The sequence below is a fragment of the Rhagoletis zephyria genome, unplaced genomic scaffold (genome assembly GCF_001687245.7).
Source record: "Rhagoletis zephyria isolate East Lansing unplaced genomic scaffold, Rhagoletis_zephyria_1.1 Rzeph_scaffold_00085, whole genome shotgun sequence".
Classification (NCBI taxonomy): Eukaryota; Metazoa; Arthropoda; class Insecta; order Diptera; family Tephritidae; genus Rhagoletis; species Rhagoletis zephyria.
Genome location: NW_016157169.1, coordinates 184,866 through 204,196, shown reverse-complemented (window position 1 = coordinate 204,196; position 19,331 = coordinate 184,866).

Genomic DNA, 19,331 nt, shown 5'->3' with positions numbered 1-19,331 from the left:
AAGAATCGAAATTTGTAATGCGGGGATCGTAAGTTAGATTAAGAAAAGAAATATGTTTAGTAATCTTTTTGAGCATTTTTGTTGTATTTGGAGTTCTTTTACTTAGAAACAATTTTTAAAGATTTTCTTTTGGCCTACATTTAAAATTTTTGCTCAAAAAATAAATTTTTTTTTAAGTTTTATTTTTTGCTTAAAAAAGTGTTTAAAGATTTTTTTGCAAAAACCAAGCTTTTAAAGATTTTAATTCTATTTTTCGCTTAGAACGAAATTGTTTTTTGATACTTTTTTATAAAAAAAGTTCTTTGAATGTATTTTTTGCATAAATGAGTTTTATTTTTGTGCTTGAAAATATTTATTATAGCTACTTAAATTAGAATTCAAGTTGTATTTAAAGAGTAATTTTTAGGTTTTGCTTGAGCATTGTTTTCTAGGTATTTTTAGAGTTTTAGTTTTAGCTTAGAAAATTTTTTTTTCCAGAATACTCTTTTTGCTTCAATGTTTTTTTTTTTTAATTTTAAATTTTTGGAAAAAAGTAAAACGAGTTTTTTGAGTTTTATTCTTTGCTAAGGAAAAATAGTTTATTTTGAGATTTTTTTGTAACAAAAATCATTTACTTGGGTTTTGTTTTGTGCTTGAAAATATTTAGTTTTAAATTTTAATTTGTGTTTATAAAGTCAATGAGTTTAAAATTTTTGCTAAAAACTTTACTTTTTACAAGTTTTTTATGATGTTTTCGTAAATGTGTGCTTTTATTTTCGTCGGCCCCTGTGGTGTAGTGGTAAGGTCGGCCGCTGTGGTGTAGTGGTAAGCAGTGCGCGTTTTCACTCATCAGCACCTGGGTTCAAACCCTGGTCAAAGCAACATCGCAAAAAATATAGAAAAAGGTTTTTTTCTTAACAGCGGTCGTCCCTCGGCAGGCAATGGCAAACCTCCGAGTGTATTTCTGCCATGAAAAACGGCTTCTCATAAAAATACAATCGCCGTTCGGAGTCGGCGTAAAACTGTAGGTCCCTCCGCTTTGTGTGACAACATCAAGGCGCACACCACAATTCGGAGGAGAAGCTCGGCCAAACACTAACATATGTGTAAGCGCCAATCTATTATTATTATTATTATGCTTTTATTTTATTTTTTAGTTAGAATAAAATTGTGAAACTTATTTTGTTAAAAATTATAAACTTCAATATTTTGTTTAAAAAAATTAATGGACTCTATTTTCATGTTTAGAAAATACTTATTTAGTTATTAGAGATACCTAAATTAGAATTGAAGTTTGTAATTTAGGGTTTCAATATTTGTTTATTTAAAAAAATTATTTCTAGAAACTTTTTTAAAGCATTGCCTTCTATAATTCTATGGTTTTGCTCAAAAAACTAAATTTTTTTAAACAGTTCTTTGTAACTTCTTTGTTAAAAAATTATAATTTTTTTCTTAAAAAAGTATACGAGTTTTGTTTTCACACACAGAAAATTGTTAGGCTGTGTTGCGCTGACTGTTCTCACATTGGCCAAGAAAGTTGGATAGTGAAAGAAAAGCATGCACTGTACTGACCATAACACCTCATTTTGCTTTTCAACATCCAGAAAGTTAAGAAGAGATTTTAGCAGTAGGAAGGTGTATCGCCTTCTTCAAGCGGTCACATACGCAAAGATCATTAGCGGTGGTGTCTACTTAGCACAGCCACAAAAGCTACACAGATCATCTGATCAGATCCCTATGCATATGAGCAAATTCACGAATTGTCTCATTTTTCCGCTAAAATGTGTTTTGGTCGAAAATGGTGGCACACTTATCTTTTGCGTTTAACTTAAAAACCATATAATTTAAAAATTATTAAATATTGGCGTGGAAGATTTTTGCACAGTATATTATTTTCTTCATGTATAGTATATAACAATTTTAAAATGAATTTCAAATTTGCCAATAAAAATTTCAAAACGGGAAATCTAGTACCGCAAATTATAGTAATCTTTTAGTCAATGTAATTTTTTTCATTTGGTGACACATAAGTTTTATTATTACACTAGATTTGTTCGTTTTGGCAAGAAGGACATTTTCACAGTTTATTTTTAACATTTTACAGATATTCTGCATGCTGCCATTTTTTTTTTTTAATTTGGTGGCACACTCTTGAGACTTCACAGATATTTTGTATTTGATGCCATTGCCTCTAATACGAACATTTTCTTTGAAATTTTCCCCAAGTTATTAAAAAACAATTATGACTTTTTCGAGTGACAAGGATAAAATGAGTGATTTCGGTACTTTTTCGCCTAAATAAACGTTTAAGGCTAAAACTGTTCAAACACTTGATTGTACTTTTTTCTGGAAGTCCATTGATTTAAATAAATGCAAGAACAATGTTTTAGCGTTTTTTTTTCTAGCGAGAGAAGGAAGTGACACTAAAAACGTACTCGTGCGATTTGATCATATGTCCTCTTAGAGTATTCCCGTAATAATCCTCAAAATTTCTGGTGTCTCTTCAGGTTATAACCCAAATTAATGTTTTGGCTTGGCGATGCTCTGTTGTGGTCTGCCAGTGTTCTTCTCTCATTTTTATTGTTCTTTTCCTGAGCTCTTCCCTGGCCGTATGTGGATTTGTCGTATGAAAAGGATCAGACCCCGCAGCAGTTAAGGCTGCTTCGTTCGTAGCTAAGCCGCCCACTACCACATTTTCCTCCATTCTCTTGTGACCTGGTACCCAGGCAGCTGAATGTTATTGTATTCAGCAAGTGAGTTGAAGTTCTCAGTGCACTTAAGGACTATAGATGATTTAATTTAAAAGGCCTGACTATCGCTAAGGATTGGGCACGATCCCAGATCCTACAGAATGGGAGTGCGCACTTCGATCCATTACACCATAGCGGCCGCCAAAGACAAGATGAAGACAAAGGTGAGACTAAGTATGAACTTAAAGATAAAGATAAGGATGAAGGATAAGGACAAGGATAAAGACAAAGACAAAGGTTAGGGATAAGGAGAAAGATAAAGGCAAAGGTAAAGACAAAACACTAACACAAAGCCAAAGGCTCAAGTCAATATTAATATTAACAAATTTCCGCATAAATACAAATTAGTCACAAATGTGTACTTTCTCCAGCGTTTCTGTTTTTCTTTTAAAAATTTTGATACATAAATACTAGTATGCTGTGATGCCGAATACTTTTGACAACAACTGTATGTATGTAAGCATGATTTCACACTTACATATTATGTGTAAATAGTTATGATATATGCAATTACATATATGTAGCTATGAGAAGTGTGCACACAAGTTTTCATGAAGCAACGTATATATAATCTTTACGAACCACAATATTACAGAAATCGAATAAAATCAGGGATGAAATATTCAAAGTTATCTATTGTTTTTCATACGAGTATTGTTTGTGGTATGAAAAAGGGTTGTTTTTACTCTATTTAGTTTTCTTATTTTTATTTAATAACAACCAGGGACGGAAAATACTCACTATTTTTAAATTCTAACCAATAAAATCAACAAGTTGTAATCGTATTTGTGTTCTACGACCTACTGTAATTTACAATGATTTTTTTTGTTTCGAGTTCAACAAATAAAAATTAAAAATGATTATTAATATTTGAGTTTTAGTTTTTCACTCAAAGGTAATTATTATTACTTGATTTTTAGTTTTTCGATCAATAATAATGATTATTTTATGATTTTTATTTTTTCGCTCAACGATAATAATTATTTCTGAGTTTTATTTTTTCACTCAAGAATAGTGATCATTAAAAAAACTCAAAAGCCACACCAGCGTGAGTTCTCTGGTATCCTTTCAGATGTAGTAACACCCTAATAAAAGGAATAAGTCCCAAAATTTCCAGGTCAAAATTTCAGTAAGATGCGTCTGTATGGCCTTTTCAATTTCATAAATAATCATTATATTTAAGTGGAAAAATAAAACTCCATAATAATTATTATCTCTAAGCGAAAAATAATAATCATAAAATAATCATTATTTGTGATAGAAAAAAATAAAAATCAAGTAATAATCATTTTCGTTGAGCGAAAAAATAAAAATCATAAAATAATGATTAAATGCTCATTTAAATTATTTTACTCATAATGATTACCGTCCCTGATAACAATAATAAATAGGAGTAAAAAATTTTTGACATACACAGCCGGCAGCCAGTGTTCTTGTACAAACAGCTTAGACTTATTAAAAATTGTCTCTTACAATTATATAAATTTATTTATCTATATAAATTTTTTATTTTACTAATACCGAATTTCAACTGTGCATTGAAATGACGAAAAATGTGTGTCATGTAAAGATTACTATACGTAAACAGATATAAAAAACATATTTTTCAAAGTAATGTCACAAAAATGGTTGAACTCCATATTTTGTTAATTATATTTTTAGTTTGGAATGCGAGCAGAATAACCCCCCAAAAATTGTGCGGCTAATCTCTAAGAGGAGTATTCCGGGATTAGCCTCCTTGGTGTACAATTGGGCATTAATTAGTCGCAACTAATCTCATACGGGTGTAATTGGAGATCAATAAGTCCCCTGACTCATCTCTAACGGGTGCAATTAGAGATCAGTTAGTGCCCAACTCTTCTCTAACGGGTACACTTAACGATTTAATGATTAGTACGCACTTAATCAAGGAAATTTCAGAGTACCCACTTAGCAAACTGGAGACCCCGGTTCGAATCTCAGCTGGTGGAAATTTGTATTCTTATTTTTTAAAAACGACTATTAGCTTTTCATACCCATTCGCACATAAAGGGGAACAATTAATTACATACAGGCCGATTCTGAACAGAAACTCCCCGGGAGTTTTCTCCCTTTTACCTTTCCTCCAATCATCAATAAAAATTCCTTGAGGATTTTTTATACTAAATGGCGGAGTTGAGTTCTCAAAAAAGTGTCAAACAGCTTTTTCGAAGTTCAAATTCAATGGTCCCAAGTTTTCGGGGAAAATGCTACTCCTGGGAGTTAATTATTGGGTGATTTCTTTCTCGGGATAAACAAATTCCCGGAGAACAAACTCCCCGGGAGTATTAAGAATTGGCCTGATAGTCTCTCGAACAAAAGAGAACAACTCATTCCATAAAGAGATCAAAAGCGGTATTAGTCGCATGTTTCTTTGAGATTAATTCCAGAGTAATCTCCAATTAGATGCATTTTTTTTGAAGGGTAGGTATGTAGCCATTTAATTGTATGACTATCACTCATGAATATTAATTTGCAATTGTAAATTAAAATTGCTTTCAATTACACCATAAATCGGTAGTTTCAAACAGCATTAACATATCATTCAGTGTGAGAATGTTATTACTCACAAATGTAAAAGCAAAAAAAACTTTAAGAAATACTGTTACGAGTAACTATAATCTTAGTATAAACCGAAATTGAAGTGTAATTTGCTTAAAAATTTTAGTATGTATATACGTATATTTAGTTACAGTTCAGGAAGAAGAACCACTTTAGCTATCAATCCGATGAAATTTTTTTTCCATCAGTAAGTTCTGAATTTGGATGAATATTAAACCAAATCTTTAATTATTTATTTCATAACTCCTTTAACTTATACATTTGAGAATAACTGTAGTCCTGCGATCAAGAAGTTATCCCTGAGCATAGTGTGTGCCTCATAAGTGGAGACTCATCTACATACAGCACAGATAGAAAACTTTGTTCCGCATGGGTGTTTTTTGAATTACGTAAAAAGCATATGGTGCAGGGAATTCTGGGGTTAATTTGACAAGGAAATTTTGTTCAAGGATTAGATTTTATTCTCACTATAGCACCATATAAGTTTCAATGCATTTTGCTTTCCATGAAGTTTAGAGTTGTTTTAACCTATATTAACGTATGTGCTTACCAAAGTGTAGTTGTTGTTCCATAGTTGTTAGTTTACATTATTTTATTTATTTAAAAGGATAAAAAAATTAATGAAATAATTTTTGACATATGCCATGCAACCATGCTAGACTCTTCTTCACTTAACATACTCATATGACTGGTGATGATTGGGAAAGCACTTGCCTTTTCGTTTACAGAATTCATTATTTTAACATGTGTGACATGCACAATCGAATAAATATAAAATTTCGAAACTTGTCTTTAGGCGACTTGTATTGCGTTACTCCAAAAAGTTAAAATTTTTTGCTGGGGAAAGCTTCAAGGCCCTAATTAAACTTTTATAATTATGATGCATAGATCCCATTCGCGCTTTTTTGGCTGAAATGAAAGTTATTGGTAAAGATATTGAGGCGTATTCATAGTCGAAATAAAGTCGACTCTAAATTTAGTAGCAGCTTTTTTGGCAGATATTACGTTCATAATTATGTCAAAAAGCTGCAACTAAGCGAAGAGTCGCTTAAGAGTTTTCCTTTGGTAACAAATTCTCTCGTCGACGAATTTTCATCGTGGCTTTCTGAATTAAAGGAGTTATCGGAAACACTAAAATTTATTAAGTATCCTGATGTGCCTTCAAATGATGAACTGAGCTCAATAACAATATTAAAATAAAAGGTTAATAAGCCACAATAACATCGACAAATGAACTTGTTTAAATTTGGTAATACTAAAATTTTGTAAACTTGGAATTTAATTACACCAATGCCTTCCCGTAGAGACAAACTTTGGTTTAAAATATTTATATCCAAGCAGAAATGCAATTGAAGCTAAGAGTTAATAAAAACCAAATCTGTTCTTATGTTATTGTTTGTAAACATTTCTTTAGTTCGACGAATAATAAAGCTAAGAAATGCTCGGTAAAAATTTATTAAGCCAAATTTTCTTAAACAGCACGGAGTCCTTAAGAAATTTGCTACGCTTTTTACTATGGTTTTCTAAAATTTTTTTTAAGAGCAGAAACTCAAAACTCTTTGGACACGTCTTTATTCGCACACACGAAATAATAGCAATTTATTTCTTGACCGTTTTCTTAAAAAGTCCATACTCGTCAAAATTAAGCTTAGAAACCCTGAATATGCAAAATAAGCAATTTTAAGCAAGAGCTTAAAGTTTTCGGCTCTGGTGATGACTGAAAATATTCTTTCTAAGGGCCAATTACAGATGAAAATTAAGTTAAATTTTGGATTGTTATTTAAATACCTATAATTTTCGTTGGGTTTCAGATCACCTTTATTTAAATATGTGAGACAAGTGGCAACACTGTTGCCTGTTCCTTGAAATTCTTGTTGCATTTGTTTGTTTGTTTACATTTTGTGCCGAACAGCTGATCGTTGTTTGGTTCAAACACAGAGTTGCATATCTCATATTTAAATAGCCAATGTTGGCCATTTAAGTGCAGTTTAAATATTTGATCTGAAAATGATATTTTGAAGTTAATCAATAATCTCGATTTAAATAGCTCATCTGAAATAGACCCGTTAAACTCCTAAGCTGTAGACCATCAACTTGAAATTCCCAAATTCCCTACACTTTTTGAAATATGCAAAATCAGCTCTTTCCCTTACGAGTGCATTTTACAGCTCAAAATCCCTACATGTATGGACTTTGCTCTACGTGTGCCATCACTGCCATAAAGTAATAAAATTTATTGTCATTATAAAACTTTATGTAGAAGAGATTTCATGGGCTAATTTTTTTTTTTTTAGTTATGTGCCATATAATTTTTCGTCGGAATTCTACATTTAATTTCAAAACTTTAACCAAAATATTTCGGTAAGATTTTAAGATTACTAGGGCCGAAAAAATAAGCAAGAAAAGGTAGTTTTGAGCGCTTAGATAAACACTAAAACCTTGGTAAATATATTTGCCAATATGCTCGAAAAATAACAAAAAAATGTAAGTACAGTTAAACGTTTGTTTTTTTTTTATCAATTTATTTCAAGGATTCAAAAATTGCAATGCACAATCAAGTGTTGCTTTATATTCTCAAATAATAAAAATATACGATGATCAATTAAGAGCGTTTGAAATCCACTGACGTGACTGGACAGAAATTAAAATTAGATATATGCAGTGGCAGGGGGGGTTTTATATTTCTGAATATATATCACCGGAAAATACTGAAAATTTGCTTCAGATAATACGCTCTTTAAAATACATTCATGCAAGTTTTATGTACAGTATGTAATAAATAAATAAACGTTTTAAAATCCATAAACTGCACTTTATTTACATAAGATTAACAGAACTCGAACACTTTTACCGACTTCAAAAAAAAGGAGGTTATCAATACGCCGGAATACATAACTTTTGACCACGTGAACCGATTTCAATAATCCTTTTTTTATTGGTACGATGGTACCTCAAGGGTCGTCCCGTAATTTGGTTTAGAGATACGATGATTGGATCATGAAGAAATTAACGGTACCCCTAAATTTGAAGTCGGTTGTGTTCTTTCCTTAAAAACTACTTGTTTAATAAAAAGTTCTATAAACTCAAGATGCGCTCAACTTTTAAAAGTACCTATTAAAAAATTTTAAAAGAGTCAGTAAAAATAAATTTATTGATTCCATAAATTTTTGCACTTTTATGCTCATTTTTTCGATTTCTGGTTTCTGGTTTTCGATAGAGATGGTGAGTTTTCACGATTGCTAAATTTTTTTAATATTTCGAATACCGAAAAAATTAACTGAACTCTCAAGAAAAACGAAAAATTCATATAAAACGACGGACGGGAAATGGAAAATAAATTTTCTTCTACCAAAATTTCTTAAATCAGTTTGCAGCTCTCAAGAAAAAAATGCTCGTATATTTATTTCCTCATAGAAATTTACAGCAAAAGCAAAGCGCTTTTTCAGACAACAGAAATTATAATAAATATTTCTTATAATTTCCTTGAGAGCTGGATTCTTAGCTTTAAGATACAGTTTGTATTTGAGGTTATTAGCTTTAGGGGGGTTTTGAACCCCAAAACCCACCCCTTGTGTGCGCTAATGTGCAGTGGTGTTAATCAATCGATGTGGTTGTCACATTGTTAATTATTATTAAAATAATGCATTCATACAACAATGAATCTATTTTTTTTTTTAAATAATCTTGTTTTCTATTTGAGAGATTTTATTTTTATTCTCTTCAATTATACCAATGCCTTCCCGTAAAGACAAATCTTGGGTTTGCAATTTTTATATCCCAGCACAAATGCAATTAAAGTTAGATCGTGTTTATGGTATTGATTGTAAACATTTCTTTATTTCGAGGAATATCATCGGAATCTTCATTGCGGGAAATTGGGAAATAGTCGAGAATCCAATCATAGTCGTTAACACTAGCTACCCTATCTTAAGTTTGAAGCGTTGTACGCAGATCTCAAGAACTGTCAAAACTACATATGTATATAAAAAGCTCAAGATATGCTCAAGAAAAATTTAACGAGCCAAATTTTCTTAAGCAGTAAGGAGTTCTTAAGAAATTTGATCCGCTTTCTACTGCGATTTTCTAAAGTTTTCTGTGAAATATGTATGTCCGTTCCACTATTTTGTGAGGTAAAACTGAGACAACAGGCTATGAAATATCAGATGTCAAAATTCCTTGCACATTCACACACAGGAAATAATGGAAAATTGTTTTTGCCCGTTTTCTTAATAGATTCGTGCCTAGATTTAATTATTAATGTATAGGGCAATTCTGGTTAAGATAGTTCAAGTATTTTGTAAGACAATTTTCGTTTAATTTCTAGATTTGGTTGTTTAAATTATGGTTTCTGATTATTTATTTTTCAATTAATAATTTTTTTAAATAGAAAAATATTTTTATTTATTTTAATTTTTAGAAAATTATTTTACTTTTTTAATTTTATTTATTTTTTTCTTTTTAAATTTAATTTCGTTCTAATTTTTAGATTGTATTACTTAGCAAGGAACCATCTTTTATATATATTTTTTAATTTAATTTAATTTTTAGGAACTCATTTTATTTTTTCCTTTTTTAAACATTTTTTTTCTTTTAGCCTATAGATTCTAATATTTTACTAATAAATGTCCATGTTTTTTAATATCACTTAGTTTTTAGAAACTTATTTTATTAATTTCTTTAATTATTATTTTTTATTTTTTCCTTAAATTTTTATTATTTTTTAATTTAATTTCCTTTTAGTTTTAAATTTTTACTGCTTTAAAAGGAAAAATTTATAATTTTTAGAAAACTTATTGACAAAACAAATACATAACGCTAAGACCTCAACATTAGTAGATCTTTCAATTAGCCTGTGGAAATCCAGAAAAGGGCTTTGAATATAGTTGCCAGAATTCACTATTATCTTATGAAAGACTTTTTCTCTCAAAAGACTGCGGTCAGTTAAACGATAGCTGTAAAATAAGCAAAATATGCACCAAAATATGCACGCTCGTGAAAATGTACCTTGGGATCCCTGAATATGCAAAATAAGCAGTTCCAAACAAATGCTTAAAATTTGCGGCAATTGATGCTCAGAGAGAGAGAGCTTTAACTCTGTTAGCGTCCGTATAAGATCTACAGAGAGCATTGAAAAGTTCCGCCCGCGAGTGCTGTTTTAAGCATCACTCTTTTAAATACATACGTTCGTAGAAATTCGGATTTATTGATCGCATTTTCGTAGATTTGACGAAAATTCATACTACAACGGATTCTGCGATAGCCACCAGTGAAAACTTAATTTTTTCGCTTTATCGTTTTGTTATAAAAATATTTTGCTAATCTCGATCATTAAATGCTATTCCATTAATATCTAGCAAGTAATTATTTAGTTAACTATTGTGAGTTTAAGACAATGGTATTTTTTATCACAAGTGGATGGTTTTGATAAAAACGCCCAACTTTTTTTCCCCAGCCACAAAACTTTGTGAAAAAAAGTGTTCACAGCTTAATATTTTCCCGAAATATTTTGGCGGAAGTCGTATAAGAACTATAGAAAATGTATAATTCCAATGAAAAAAAGTACCGATTTAAAAAAAAGTTATATTTAGTACTAAAAAAAAGTTTATAGAAAATTTTCCATTGTTCCTTCAAACCCTGCAAGGGTGCGAGTGTTAATATTTTTTACAAAATTAAAAAACCAAGTTTTTTATTTCTAAAAAGGAAAGAGAATTAATGTTTACTTTCCCGAAACGAGGACGAAAAATAACACTAGAGATGGCACAACGCCGAAACCGGTTTGTCTCCAGAGAAAACTTGACAAGGGATGAGGGATATTCGTTCCAAATAAATCATCTACCGTCTAGTAGGAAAAATCAACTAACACCGAAAGAGAATTCATTATGTGTAGCTAAAAGAAGTACATATATGTTGTGATTTTGAAATGTTCTAATGATAACTAGAAACATAATGCATCGTTAACGTATAGCGTAATTATAATTATTCTAGTCAAATGGTTGTGAAAATCGCAATTAGAGCTTAAGGTTAAAACAGACGACAAAAAGCACAATAGAAAATAAAAATTGAGAAAGTGTGAGAGAAAAATTAATTAATTAGCAGACACACGGTAATTTTGAAAAAGTTATAATAAATAAACATAACACAAATCTAAGCCATACTTAAAAAGTATATCTGACAAAAAGTTTTGCGATTTTTTCTTATTTCTATTAATATTTAAAAATAACAAGTACTGCACAAAAAAAAAATTAAATAAAACCATTTCAATTTTGTCTAAATTAAATTTTCTTGGCGTGTTATTAAGGATAGCTGTGAAAAATATAAAAGCAAAGTGGTTTTTATAAAATTTTTGATATTACTTATTTTTTTTTTTAATTTACCGTATTTATTAGAAAATGCCATGCTAAGCTTGTACACATCGAAAATATAACAAACGAAGTCAGAATATATGTGTGCTACATATAAGAAGAATGTAAATAAGAATTTTGTTTTGATTTTCACTTTCACTTTGAGAACACTTTTTAAAATATCATCGCTAACGAAAACCACATACGAAGTTATTGTACTTACTAATACTAAATTAAAAATGTGTAACTTTTTAAAACTTTTAACATAATAAAAATGTAAAATAAATTTAAATAAAGATTTAGTGTCAAACTTAAGATTGTAAAAAAATATTATTAAAAATGATATGGGAAAATTAAAAAAAGAAAAAATATTAACGTATGTATGTATATCAATCAATCAATCAAACAATGCCTTGCTAGTTAGTATATATATAGTATATACATAAATATTAAACAAGAAAAATGTATTACTGTCAGCCAATTTGGAAATGGTGTATTCGTAAATGTATTAAATAAAATAAAGTAATGTATTCGTAAATTTGTTTGTATGTAAGTAAGTATTTCGCTGTTCTATATACGCTGAAGTTATTACAATATAAGAATGGAAATCAAAAAAATCATGCATATATACATACTACCATTAATATAACGTATGAATCTGATATAAAGAAAAAGCATGAAATGATCTTACCATTCAAAAGCTATGAGGTTGAAATCGAATGAAAAACGCTTACTAGTACATTATGAAAAAAATAATTAAATTGTTGATCTTCATTTATACCACCTAGTAAATATTACTTAATTTAGGTAAAAGTAAGTTTTTATAATTTTTCTTAAAATTTTTTCAGTGTGTTTTTTTTTTTTATTTTAGGAGTACACGCCGACAATTAGAACTCAACATCAAGCTTTTCAGACGCTGTGGCTTTCGCGCTCAGACTGTAATATGAAACTTATAGGTGAATAGAGCCTGAACGTCTGAAAATCTTGGGGTGAAGTTTTACTCTAAGCACGGCTGATCAAAACTCATGGTAAAATTATAAACGGCTGAAGTTATAAAACATCTTGCTTTCTAAACAGCTATGTAATAGAAATTTTTAAAAGCAAATTTTCAAATAAGAAAACCTACAATACATACTGTATGTATTTCAATACCTATATAGCGGTGCCGGCCGCAGGATTTCTCTTTAGGGGGGTTTTATGGAAGTCATTCGTAACAACCAAGAATATAATTTTTTTTATTTAGAGTATTCAGCAAATTACATTTAATTGTGGGTATAATTTAGTAAAACTCAATTAATGTCACATGAAATTCATCGAGATATAGATAACAATTATTTTAATACTGAGTCAATATTTACATCCAGATTGCGATGAATATTGAGAAAAGCTAGCCCATTTCGTGCTCGTAATCTGCGCATGCATGATGATGTTCATTGAATTATTTTGCAAAACTATAACTAAATAGGGGAGCGAAGGGTATTATAGACTACATAAGGTAAAATTTCTATACAAAAAACGGCAATCTGAATTTTTGCTAATTTTTAATGGATAACACAGCCACACAAAAATAGAAAAAAAATTTGGTACGGCAAATGTTAAAGCTGTTTTTGATAGGTCTTTTTGTTCTGTTCCATAAGAATAAAGTTTCCATCAGCTCCCGATTTTGAAAAAAAACGAGGCCAAAGTGTCAAAAAGTCGCGTTTTTTTGCAATATTTTTGAAGCTCTAGGAAAGAAACAAAACGAGACTTATATTCAATACTCTCTTTCTGCAATTTTCACAAAAACTATTTGGAGATGTTAGAACCGATCTGGGACCTATACGACGTTTCCACGATTCGTAATTCGATCTCTAAGTAATTCGTCAAGTAATTGAATGGCCCTATTTCCACGGCACATTCGTAATTCGTTTGGAAGCTCTACTTCTTGTTCTTTGCGATTTATTATTATTTTTATTTACTGCAAATATCGAAAATGGAGAAAAAATGTTAGTTATCATCAAACATTTTAATATATGGACAATATTTTAGTAATGACTGTTTTATTAATTACGGAAATATTCATCTTTGTTTTTTATTATTTTGTTTTGGCTGCCAAATTTCAATATATGTATTTCCGATATTGAAAAGGCACCGATTCGTTCGTCATTCGCATGGTAATTCGATCTGAATTAACTACAAATGAGGTAATTCACTCTAAAAATTTTGTATGGCGAATTACATAATTCGAAGGGTAATTGGATTGCAAATGGGAGAGCGAATTACGAATCGTGGAAACGTCGTTTACCTGTAATAACTGATATTAACTCTGGTTTTGCAATTTAATAGAAATTCTTCTGTTAAGCGTTATACAAGGTCAGCATTAAAATCACTGAAGACAGTTGAGTATTAGGTGAATTTTTATATCAGAATCAAATTTTTGTGAAAAATGGAGATAGAGGATATTGAATATAAGCCCTCGAAAAGGTCATAGAACCTTCCTTGCTTAAATTAAAGCTAGAACTCTCGAATAATATATCTGAAAAGTGATCTTAAATATTTGAGATCTTAAAATATTTTTTACCATTATTATCTTAAACTAAATTATGGCAAATTTGTATGTATATTTCCCTCCAACAAGGGGGTTTAAACCCCCAAAACCCCCCATTGCGGCCGGATCTGCTATATAGCCGTTCAATGCAGTAAAGCTGTAGAGAAATATATAGGCCCATTTTTTCTATTCACCACCGGGAAATGTTGCCAGTTCGAGTCTTGCAATGTGAAGACCAGAGTTCATTGTCCTATGAAAAGGCAAGTTAGTTTGGATACATATGACCCTCCACTCCCCTCTTCTATGGCGCCATAGCACAAAATGAGGCCTATGTGTAAGATCGTAGCTCATTCCATTCGTGTAACGGTGTTTCAAAATTTCAAATCAGCTAATTATTGGTATGAATGCTACGTTATGGTTGAACCTAGTTCATAGTAAGGATGTGTATGGATGACCTAAGCCTTTTACGGACTGTTGGTGTTCAAGACAGGTCCTTCCATCCGGTGAAATGGTGTTTGATAAAGCTCAGAGACAGAAGAGCCTCTTCAGCTTCTGATTTTTCCAGTTAAATACGTGCCATTTTGAGTCAGCTCATCTTTGTCATGAATGTTGCTGTATCTCAGTACCCAGATCAACATACCGTTGCATTTGGATGACCTACCGCATACACATTGCACATTTTCAAAAGTTTAAATGGAAAAATATCCGGGGGTGAAGCGCTTAACACAGTCCGAAACATATGTAGTTAAATTGGGTCTAAGTCGATTCGGTTGTAAGGTCTCTTGGGAAAGTTTTTAGCTCAAGGCCAAAAAAATACACCGTGTTTAAGCGACTTATGCATTTCCCGCATAGAAAAGATTGGCTATGCATTTTTTATGCAATTCTCAAATATCTCTTCGCGGAACTTTGTGAAGTGATAAGTCGGTGGTATTTCCAGCTGGGGTCAACGCTAACCCAGCTTGGCTATCACACGGTGCTTTAAGCATCGCCCTCACTCTACTCCCGGAGTATTTTTTGGTATGGTAGTAAGCTACGGCTTGCAAGCCACACAGGGGCTATGCATTAATGCATCCCCAAATAAATCCCTGCTCATTGCATAGCAGCCTACGGCAGCAAGAGATGGACTCCTCCATTGGAGTCCCCCCAAATAAATCCCAGCTCATTGCACAGCAGCCTACGGCAGCTAGATCATGACTCCTCCACTGGAGTCCCCCAATAAATAAATGGTAGAAGGGCCACATCATGCGCTACCGCTTCATAAGCCTGCTCGCATATCTCTCTCTCTCTCTCTCTCTCGCATATCAGGCATATGGAGTACGTGGTTGAGATGATGTGCATCTATAAACCATGTGGGCTCATTGAGCTCGATAAATCAGCACTCACAAAGGTAATCCCTACCTCTTCTTACTACTCTAACTCGACCAAACCTCTAAACCTGGTCTCCCGCTCTCCCTCAGCTAAACACACCGTAACACATTCGGCGATGAATTATCACCCTAAGTAATCAAAATTCCATGTGTGGGTCCTCCACATTTTAGAGGACATAGTCCGATAACTTCAAGGCTGCTGTATTGACTCCGTAATTGGCGTTGTGATTCGCGGCAACATCACTAAAATAGCACTACTTTTTGCACCGTCGAAGTACCCTGTTTAGCATTCTTCGGTCCCGCGACTCGTTGGTGAATTGACGTTTCTGCCAGATGTTTCTCTTTCAACGAGCTATCGTCCATCCTACCAGATAAGTGCTTTCATAATCCGCATCTTTCAGCTCATTTGAACTGTCTGGAGATTGATTACTTCTTTCTGACTGGGTGGGGAGTTCCTTATGTTTCTTCATGGATCCGGATGAGAAGGCTGCATCCTATTCTGCTCGTCCCGCTGGTTTACTATGGTTGGTATTGCCAGCAGCTTTCGAGGTTATTATTGGTAATTAATGTCGTGAGAGGACGACGTGGTTGATATTCTTAGATGTCAGGTCAAATTTTGAAATTAATGACTCTAACTTTTCATAAAGGCAATGCCGAATTTCCCCTAGTCATTGACAAAAAGGTGCCATGTGAAAATGAACTTAATGACCATCTTTTATCGTGGTAACACGATTATTTTTAATGCCCAATTTTGTCACTAAAATGTTTGCCATTTAATGCCTAGTGGAAATGCAGTATAAGGCCACAATCAGAATTTTATTTTAGATGCCCTTGTGTGTTGATCTTGTTTTTAATTGCTGTAGATTTAAAGACCATAACTGATAATTTTATTTTATGTAAATGTAAGAATATATCAATTAACCGGAACTCTTTAGCAATAAATCTGTACCTAATTGCCGTTTAAGAAAAATATGAGAATAAAATATGTCATAAAATTAAGAGGAAATATTATTAAATTTTTTCCTGAAATTGGTATTTGTATATAATAATTTTTAATCACTCAAACCGAAAATTAAATTTTTTTGTTAAGGGACGATTTTTTTTTTTTTTTTAATTTTAACAAATAAAATCAATACGTTGAAAGCGTCGTAAAATAATATTGACTATAACCACATATTTGCAAACGTATGCCATACTGTTATTTACAATGATTTTTTCATGCTTAACCAATAAAAGTAAAATGTAATTAATGTTTCAGTTGAATTTTTTCTCTGATATGAGATTATTACTACTAAAGTTTTATTTTTTCGCTCAAAAATAATTAATATTGAGTTTTAGTTTTTTACTTAAGAATAATGCTTATTTAAATACCCAAAATTTTAAAACTGGACATTTCGAAAACTAGACATAAATTCTTTAAGTCATGAATTTTTGGCCGTTTATAAAATGGCATAATTTGGTGAATATAAAAACTGTACATACGTTTTTAATCATAAAAAACTGGGCATTAATTTTTTAGTAATTGAAAAATTGGACATACATTTTAGAGCATTCAAAATCTTGTCAACATTTTTTTTGGTAATTTCAACAAGGCACACGAAGTTTTATCAATTTAAAAATTGGCATGCATTTTTGGCACTGAAAACTAGACATCTTTTTTGCTAATTTAAAAAGTTCGCCTAGTTTTTTGGTAACTTGAAAATTCGATATAAAATGTTGGCATAATTTTTTGATTAAAAAAAATGAACATATAAAATGTCTGGTAACAAATGAGTAGACAAAATATTTCGGCTCTGAAGGCAGCATAAAAAATATGTATAGTACAGATAACGCAACTGAATTTTAAAAAAAGGTCAAATAAAACTGAGCATTAAAAGATCGAAACACGCGCCTATATCTGAAAGAACTCGTTCACATTTCTATTTTTTAATGTTCCGTTATTTATGCCCACGTTTAACATTCAATTGTCGTTGTTTAATTGTTAATGACAAAAAGTTGTGCCTAGTTTTAAATAACCAAAACTTTTTTGTGTCCAGCTTTAAATGACCAAAAAATTACTTTTAGCTTTTAAGAAACTTATTATAAAATCAGTTTTTTTCGCAATTAAAAAATCGGAATAATATTTAGAATATTATGTAAACAATTAGATATTAATTTTGCTTAAAAAAACTGATGAAAAATATGTGTCCATATTTAAACAACCAAAAAAAGTATTATGCTCAGATTTAAATTGCCAACAATTTATGTCTAGTGTTGTAATGTTTAAAAAGTTATGCCGAGTTTTCAAATGGCCAACCACTTATGTCAAGTTTTTATATGAATAAAAATGTACGCACTGTTTTAAATGACCTATAATTATGTAAAATTTTAATTGACCAACAATTTATGCACAGTTGATAATTGGCCAAAAATTCATGTTTATTCTTAAACTACCAAATTGTTTTTCTGATTTAAACAGATTAAATACTTAAACAGCGTTGATAAAAGAAATTAAATAATTATTCTATAATCTTATCGTAAATGCTTTAGTTTTTAAATGTGTAAATTAGTATTTATAGCATAAATAACACCAATTAATTATAGTTTAAAAGTAAGTAACTGTTGTCTCCAATATAACAATAAAAAAAGTTTTTAAACAATCAATTAAAAAAAATGCGCATGGCAACTAAGCAACGTCAAAACGTCTTCTGAATAAATAAATACAAGTAATTGAAAGCAAAAAAAAAATATATATATATAAAATAAAGAGTTGTATCATTGGGCAAGATTTAGATTTGAAAAATTTGAAACTTTACCGGAGAAACAAAAAGCTAAGTAAAGATAACTCCATGGTGTAACAGGAGTCAATCTTACCAATTCATGTTCACCTGTAGATCTGGGCGAGTAATTAACGAAACTGTTTTCAAAATTTTTCTAACACCCTTAAGTTCTCAACCTATTCTTAAAAAACATTTTCGAATGACTTGAGGCACTAAAATATTTTTAGTTTGCTAATTTTTTAATCAATTTTAAGTTTTCATATGGCTTAAGAAATAAGAATATTTGTAATATTTAAATAAATAATAAGCTTTGTGAGGACATCGTAAAGATGTAGAAAATAAATCTGAAATTTACAACAATTTTATTATTTTTTCCACTTCTACAACGTTTTTTCCCAAAATTAAAAAAAAAAATAGGCTCCTATAGCCATTATTTCGCAAATAATGTTTAATTCCGAGTAAAACCAGGTATCATTCATTTTTTATAAAGAGGCCAATTAAAATTTTTCTAGACAAATTGAAACCTCAAAGTGAATTCAATACAACTGATTAAAATTTTCTATGAAATTACATTGAAGTGGTTTTGGAAGTTTTTTTTTAGAAAATTCATAATTTCCGAATTTGTCTTTTGATTTTTATAAAAGGTACCAATTTTTACTTGGAATGAAACATTCTCATCGAAGTAATAAATAAAGGAGACTATTTTTTTTGAAATTTTTGCGAAAAATGTTGTAGAAGTGGAAAAAATTATAAAAATTGGTCTAAATTTCAGATTTATTCCAAAAATTTGACACATATTTACAATGTACTCACAAAACATATTGTCACCTAAGAGCTGAAAATTGGGTAAAAAATAACCGAGCTATAAATTCTTTAGTGCGGGAAGTCCTTTAGAAATTAGTTTTTAAGAGTAAGTCGAGAATTTGAGGGTGTACTATAAATGTTGGTAGTTTCGCGAATTGATCGACCAGATTTTTCGGAATGCCTTGGGACTTTTGCTAACCACGGTTAAATTATATTTGTACTGT